The sequence below is a fragment of the Musca vetustissima genome, unplaced genomic scaffold (genome assembly GCF_032173495.1).
Source record: "Musca vetustissima isolate MV318-11 ecotype Yass unplaced genomic scaffold, APGP_CSIRO_Mvet_v1 utg58965, whole genome shotgun sequence".
In the NCBI taxonomy this organism is placed as follows: Eukaryota; Metazoa; Arthropoda; class Insecta; order Diptera; family Muscidae; genus Musca; species Musca vetustissima.
The window spans coordinates 65,984-75,027 of NW_026874179.1; positions in this window are offsets into that span (position 1 = coordinate 65,984).

A 9,044-nucleotide genomic window follows, 5' to 3' on the forward strand; every position below is an offset into this window, starting at 1 on the left:
ATTTATAACATCAGTTATCTAATGTGGAAGATATGATGCTAATATTTCAGCTAAAAATACAAAATCAAAACAACCTTCTTCAAGGAGAGGGCGAATCACAAGCTCCAGTTTTTATACAGAAATTCGACCTAATTTGTGAACCCAAAAATACCTGCTGCGAATGTGATAAGAATATTTTGAAAGAATGTCAATGAATTCGTTAATATATTTTTGTCACAGTTAAAAAACAACAACAACAATTTAATTGTATTTTTTTATTATTATTACTGGCCTCTGTTACCGTCGTCGTTCAGTTATTGACATTTGTTTTTTTTTTTTGCGTGATCTCTTTTGGTTGTTGTATTTAATGTTCGTTCTTTGTTTAGAGCGATAAGAAGTTGATTCTGTGGTACGGTACGTACGGGTGTTCGAGTATTCTCGATTTACTTTAAATAATAAAAATTCACAATTTTTAATGCTTTCGACAAGAGCGATAGATAATTAGCAAACGCCAATATGTGGGTCAATGAGTGTTGAGACAAATTTTCAAAACGAATGCGCCATTGAGAAAATTTGGCACTGGAAATTCGGTTTTTTTTCTAAGGAAAAAATTTAAAAAAATATATTACGATTTTGTGCGAAAGTACTGTAAAATTTTAGGAATATTTTTAAGGGTGGAATCTGGAGAGGAAAAAATTCAGAGGATCTATTTAACAAAAATTGCCAATATATACCTAATAGTTCCCCTTTCCCTACCAACTATCTATTCATAAAATAATGTTTTCATTTTGAATGCAATGAAATTCCAACACTCAATATTAAAAATAATCAGTTGTTGCTAACTGCAATTTGTTGTTATTCCATGAAAACAAGAGTCCATAAACTAACCATAAAAATCTTGAAATGATCATTGTTTCACATTTCTGTTGTAAACAATTACCAGATAGACATACAGACAATCGACCGACACATTTTCTAAGCTTGAAATTATTGTATACAAATATGACTACAACAATATAAGGGTATGTATAAGAGATTGTTGTTATTATTGTTGTTTTTAGTTTTCTTGTGAAAAATATATAACAATGTTGCTATAGCAAGGACTTCGATACTGGAAGCAGTAGTGAGTCAAGGAAAAAAATATTGAGAGATCTTCTAGAGATAGGAGACCGCTTAGTGGGTAGTCAAGAGATCGACGATTTTTCTACCATCCAACATAATGTGAGGTGTATATAGAATTTGTCATTCCGTTTGCAACATCTCGAAACATCCGTCGGAGGGCTCATAGACCCATGTCCGTCTGTCTGTGGTAAGTACGTTAAAGCACGCAATATTTAAGATAAAGTTATTTGAATTTGGATAGAGATTTTTATATAATTCTTTGGATAATTGGTATTGCAGATATTGATATCGGGGTACCTCATAAAACGGTACCCCTGAATAGTCGGTATTTTGAAGCATGTTTTTCAACCGAATTGGCTGTAATTTGGTATTTGGGGTTCACATAGCGTAATTGGTCCATTTTTTACGATAGCCTTCATTTGACATACCTCCCAAATGTTGGGGATTTTTGGAACATTTTTAACTGATTTAGCTGTAATTTGGTGCTCATTTGGTGATTCCTAGTTAATAAGAATTATTAATGTTTTAAGTAGCTCCCGTTAAATTTGTGGTTTTCCAATCTTAGGGTCTTTAATTTTTTATATGGTCCCATATAAAGGTCCTGGACGATTTATGGAGTTTTGAGTACAGACCATGTGTTGGAGGGTATAAAAACGATAATTTTACATGGTTTTGAGAAAAAGGAATGAAAACTCGATTTCACTTGTTCCACTGTACTTGAACTCCTTTTCTATGGTATTTCCTATTCCAATCTACAAAAACATTACAAAGAGGGAGGTTTGGGAAGGAATTTCAGATTGAAACAATCATTTTTGCGTTTGACATTTGCGCTTTAAAATGTAACATCCGTTTTGGCCACAATGCAATTTTAAAGTTAGAGACTAGTTGAATGACTGACTGATTCGTGGCGATCGGTGGATAGCTGGATGGATGGATGGAGCAATGCAAATTTGAAACTTGTTTTCACATACTTTTACTTTCTGTTGTTGGTTGGTTGTCGATTGCAAGCATTGCGGTTTGGTGGTATTACATTCAAGGTCTTCTACAATGGAGCAGCATAAACTAATAGTACCTTTGTTTTTGTTAATATTCCATAGGGGAAGGAAGTGTGGTTAGTTTTAAAACTGATGATTGTTATATAAGGTAAGTATTATGTATATATGGATTTAATTTTTTAATAATAAAAACATTAAAATAAAATATACACAATTTTTAAATAAAGAACTGTCAGGGACAATAAACGCAATAATCGGGGATATTTCCAAGAACATTTTTTTAGGTCTATCAATATCCGTGGATTTTTTATAAATATTTTTACGTCTATTAATAGGAGTGGATTCTTTAAAAATATTTTTTAGTCCTATCAATAGTCATGGATATTTTAAGAATATTTTTCTACGTCTATCAATAGGATAGTAATAACATCTCAATAGGAATAGGATCTTTTAAAAAAATATTTTTCAACATCTCTTAAAAGAGGCGTGTATTTTTAAAAAATATATTTGCAAGCTGTAAAAAAGCGTATATTTTTCAAAAACATTTTTTTTAAGCTGCAAAAATATTTTTTCAAGCTGTAGGGGAGAGGGGGCACCTTTGAACGTGGGGCACCTTTGAACAGCGCTCATAAAATCTTGGTTTAACATTTTTCCGACCCGCAACCACATTTTTGTATATGGCAATCTTGTTCTCTATCTGCGTAAACCACTTTGGCTTGCTTTTCAAGTTGTCGAAAAATTGTGCATGGGTGACCATGTTTTCGTAGTGTAATTGTAAACATTTATTCATTTGGTTGTAAGGGCGCAGGAAGAATTCTGTGATAGTTTTCTTTCGTCAAACAAATTTTTTGCATTCCAACAATCATTTCAAACATAACTAATGTAATTTCTTTCATAAATATTTATTACAAAAACAGATATTATAAATTTCCGTAAAATGCCATGGGTGGGGCACCTTTGAACATGCCCATAAAACTCGAGAAAAAAACGGAGTTTTCAACTTTTGGCTTCAATTTCTTAAAATTTCAAATGGGCTAATAAGATTACGAAATTAACTGTATTTTTCACCATAATAATTTTTGTTTTTAAGTCATTTTATGTTTTAATAAATTTTGATCTAAATTTTTTAAATTTCAAATTTCTTTTTATATATTTTTTAATGAATAAATGCATTTCTGATATGTATGAATAAAATACATACATATTTGAACATAAAAAACCATGTCGTTCAAAAATGCTAACCCTTGTTCAAAGCTGCCCCCCTGGGGGGGGCAGTTTTGAACACTTTGACTTCGTCCATTAAAACAGTAATATGTATAAAAAATATATGTATATTCATTTTAAAGGTTACATATGTACCTATTAGTTAAAATTTATAAGAAACCAAAAATTATAAAATAAAAAATTTTGTAAGGCTTGAAAGAAACAAGTGTTCAAAGGTGCCCCCTCTCCCCTAAATATATGCGTGGATTTTTTAAAAATATTTTTTCAAAATCTCTAAAAATAGACATGGCTTTTTTTAAACTCAATGACGTTGTAACTGTCATTTTTCAATAAGTACAAACGTTCCATCCCTGCCAAAAGTGCATTTCCATTGCAATATTAGTTCTCTTTCAGTCTCCTACTTTCTCTCCATGTATTTCTCTATCTCTCTCGTTCTCTCTCTGTCTGTTATTATTTAGTCCTTTAAAGTCCTTTAGCTATGACAAAACGTAGTGATGCAATGCCGATGGAAATTTGCGAGCAAGGAATTTTGCATGTCGTCGTTGTTGTTGCAAATAACGAATAAGTATGCCCGTATGAAATCTTGGAGAGTATCAAAGAGAGATGGGGAGAGGAAAGGCAAGAATAAGGAATAATGAGCCAAAACATGGCAAATTGTTTGTTATGGTTTTCCTTCCTTTCACGCCATTATTAGGCACCGCGGGTTAAAAAGCCACCAACGACAGCTCGGCAGCCATGCAGGCAGTCAGTCAAACTCCGATGCTCTGCTGTGGCTTTGAGAAGGAAGGTTTCGGTTTTATTACACACAAAAAAAACAGATCATTCTTCGTGACTTGTTATTGTTTTTGTTGAGTTGTTTAGCTTGGTGCTTTTACTTTTATAAGAAAACAAAAGAAGAAGAAGAAAAAAACAGCAGTACCACAACCAAGTCACCAGTAAACTACACAGACTAACTTAACAAAAACAAAAGGCACGGACTCTGCTGAAATTGAGAGTCATATTACGTTATGCTCGTACAAGGAAAACCGAGTTCAGTTGTTAATTTGAGACTCTTGCGACCGGACGTCATATTGTGGGGAAGCTTTGCTTAACCGAAAACGAAAAAAATAATAGCAATTTCGTTTTTCGATTTCCGTGTAATTTTGTGTGTGTGCGCGTTGTTTTGATTGGTTAAAAGAAAACAAAGTGTTAAGACGTGTAATCGAAGTATTTAATTTGTTTCGTTTTTATTTTCCGCCAATTCCGTTTAACGTTTATTGCAAAAAGGGTTCTTGCACGGGCACAAAACAAAAATAACAACAACAAGAGTCACTCATTACAAAAAGAGTACAAAAACAAAATTCATAATTGAGAGCCGCAATTGGCCATCCATCACTGAGTGTTGTTTTTTGCATGAAACTGTGACAATTCTGCTATGTTGCGTTTGTGTGTGAGTGTGCGTGTGTTGTAGGTGACAAATTAGCTGAGTGCTGCAATTCTCTAACGGTGTTTTGTGATTGATTTATGTGTCAAAAATCCACAAAGAAAGAATGGTAAAATAGAAGAGAATAATACAAAAGAATAAAAAAACAAGTGTTAACCTAAAATGCATAACAGCTTAAATCTCAAAAAGGTGAAGTAAAATGAAAATTAAAAAAAAAACAACAACAACAAAAATTCCCTCAAAATAAAAAACAACGATTTTCGATTCATTTTTTCAGAGTAAACAAAAAAATTTAAAGCCGTATTTAGCAGTTTTGTTTAAATTTTATGTCCGCATTTATTTAAGTTTCGTTTTTTTGTTAGTGTTCATGCTGTGACCAGTCAAGTTTCGTGTTTTTTTTTTTTGTTGTTTTACGATTTATTTAAGCCACAATTGTTCTTTTTGACACACACATACACCTCTCATACCGGCATACTTACTTACCGTACAATCTAATTCGAGTCATACCTACCAACCGTTGAAGGTCTTTGAACTTGTTTTGCTTGGTGTACGTCGTCGTCTCGTCTTACCAAAACAACAGAGATGAGCGAGTTTTGCTTTAGATGTTTGTTTGGTTGTCCGTCTGTCTGTTTTGAATTAGCCATATCATAATATTGCATTGTGTACAGTGGGGTCAAAGTGCGTGACTTTATAATTGGCCAGAATGACCTACAGGGGAAAGGTCAAATTTTGGTCTATGAAACCGTCAGAGGAGTTTCTAAAGGTCTTCCATATGTTTCTTATAAATATAACCCGATACACCGCTTCGCAATTTGTTCTATAGACAGAAGATTCTATAGAAAATATGCTTGAAACCTCTGTGGAAATTTAAAAAATGGTCCAAATGAAAATGATACCCTTCATCACATTCGGTATATTCAACAGATGGAATCCTAACAGACGTCGAATTTTGAAGGACCATTAACATGAAATTGAACATGTCATTCTGCAAACTATACAAAATTTAGTTCAGATATAGAATTGCTTCTTACAATGGGACAAAATTAGAAAATATCGAAATCTAATCCGATTTCATCGAAACTTGTCACATGTTAAGTAACACTTATTTCAGTATGTTTTGTGCATTCGCCCAATTTAACACACATCGTGCTAGACTTAATTCAGTACGCTGTGCCAAATTTCGTGCAAATCGAAGGATATATAAGGACATTGGTGCACTATTTACCTAAAATCGGACGAAAATATATATGAGAGCTATTCTAAACCTGAACCGATTTTTACGAAACTTAACACACATCGTTCTAGACTTAATTCAGTACGCTGTGCCACATTTCGTGCAAATCGAAGTATATATAGGGACATTGGTGCACTATTTACCTAAAATCGGACGAAAATATATATGGGAGATATTCTAAACCTGAACCGATTTTTACGAAACTTAACACACATCATTCTAGACTATATTCAATACGTTATGCCAAATTTCGTGCAAATCGAAGGATATTTAGAGACTTTGGTGCACCATTTACATAAAATTGGACGAAAATATATATGGTAGCTATATCTAAATCTGAACCGATTTTCACGAAATTTTACCCACATTATTCTAGACCTAATTCAGTATGTTATGCCAAATTTCGTGCAAATCGAAGGATATATAGGGGCATTGGTGCACTATTTACCTTAAATCGGACGAAAATATATATGGGAGCTATATCCAAATTTCAACAGATTTTCATGAAACTTTACACACATCATTGTAGACCTAATTCATTACGCTGTACCAAATTTCGTGCAAATCGAATGATATATAGGGACCGTTTACATTAAATCGGACGAAGATATATATGGGGGCTATATCTAAATCTGAACCGATTTTTCCCAATTTCAATAGGGTTCGTCCTAGAGCCAAATAAGTGACCTGTGCCAAATTTCATCCAATTCGGATCATAAATGCGACCTGTACTTTGTTTACAATTTAACATGGACAGACAGACGGACGGTCGGACATGCACAAATCGACTTAAAAAGTGATTTTATGCATATTCTCAAAAGGAACCATGTGTCTATCTCGTTTCCTTTTGCCTGTTACAAACATATGACAAAAGACCCGCTTGCAGTCACTTTCCGCGAAATAACGATTCTGCTGGTCACAATTTTGTTTCTTTCTTGAAGATCTTGGAGATTTTTTAAAAAGTCCAATAATTTATCATTTGAAAACACGAACCCCCACATGCCCCCAGCTACTTCTGTTGGAAAATGAGAGGACCTATAATGGGGCTTGAACTTCTAATGATCGGTACGCCCAAACTTTGCCATATATTTTCCCAATTACCTTTGCACCTGTGACAAGGGGGCTATATCAGACCATGGACCTATACGATTATAGTCCTATTATCGACCTGTAGGCGGATTATTGATCAGATGGTCAGCTGAGACAATTTTCTTCAATAGAACAAAATTCGAGAGATCTTAGATCATCATCTGGGGTCAGTTTTTTTCTATTGCCAAAAAGTTTAGAAACCTTAGAATTTCGTCTGAGATAACATTTTTATAGGGAACTAATAGGTTCTGCGGAGATATATTTTTTTCTTGAGGAAAATCATCGCAAGATCTCAGATGTTCATCTGGACCTATACGATTATAGTCCTATTATCGACCTGTAGGCGGATTATTGATCTGAGACAATTTTTTTTTCAATAGAACAAAATTCGAGAGATCTTAGATCTTCATCTGCGGTCAGTTTTTTTCTATAGTCAAAAAGTTTAGAAACCTTAAAATTTCATCTGAGATAACATTTTTTATAGAGAACTTAGAGGTTCTGCGGAGATATATTTTTTTCTTGAGGAAAGTCATCACAAGATCTCAGATGTTCATCTAAGGTAAATTGTTTTATATATTTTATTTTTCAAATATATGTTTTCATCCCGCAACATAGGCGTGGATTTTCTTAATATTTTTTGCTCTACTGTCAAGGAAACAACAATGATAAGATTTCTGCGAGAATGTAACAAAATAGAAAACATTTCTATACCTACAATGTTATCTAGATAATTTCCGCTCAAGAATTAATTAGCAAAAATAAACAGTGGCATGACCCTGCCACCAAATTACGATGATGATACTTTAAACAGTGTGTCAGTGTTAAAATTTAATGATACCAACAAACAATTATAGCTTTTAGAAAAGAAAATGCTGTTAATCTAGTTTAAATCGCTACAAAGAAAAAAATATATACGATAAAATTTAATGAATTTAATTGTTAATGAAAAATAATAATAATAACACTGACTTCAAAGTTATCGTGGTGTGAATTTTTTAAAAATATTTTTTCATGGTCCCTCCATAGGCGTGTATTTTACTGTTTAAGAATTAATGTAGGGAATTTAATAAACATTACGGATATGTGCTTATATCATAGCAATATTATTTTTTTTTACACATCTTTGTTCGCTTTGCCTTTGTTGACAATACATGAAGCAGTCAGTGAATGTCCTTAGTCATATGACAGAAAAACCACGAGACTCAGCATTGAAGATAAATCCCAAGTGGGGCTATTATGTCTACAAATGCCGCCGACCGACAACTATAAACATAAATGTTGCAAATTTATCAACGGATATATTCGAAACAACAACAACAACAAAATAGTTGAGACCAACGCAAAAAAAAAAATAAAAATAAAATTTCTTTCGTGTCAATGATTCGTAAGATATGCAATTTCTTCACTTCAATATTGGCGACCAAATTGGTAGTAGTATAGTCACTATGACTCATTCTAGAAACCTCCCTCGAAAACTTAGGGAAATACCTATAATTAACACAATAGCTTGTAGGTAGGTAAACGCAAATAGCTCTCATTTCTTTAACTAAGCTCCCATCGAATTTTAGCAATTATTTTCTAACCTTCTCCCCATTCCAGCGTAGCAGCTGAATTTCGTTGCCAAAGTTTTATCGATAAACAACAAAGCATTGTTAATTTTGTTTTCCGCCGCCGCACCACCAATCTTTGGAATATTTTAGATAACAGCACCACGACTCTCTGACCTTGACAGAAACTACTATTGATAATAATGTTTTTTGTTGTTTGGCATGCTTTTGATTTATTGTTTTTACTCCCGCCAGTATGTGGGTTCGTGAGATCTCTGCGAAAAATTTTAACAGAGGTTTCTCTATTGGGAAATTATGGTTCATATAAATACACTATTGTTGGGCATGAACGACTTTTTGGATAGCTCTTCGATGGGAAACACATTTTTTCATGACCCACCATAGGCGTGGATCTTTTATAAATAGATTTT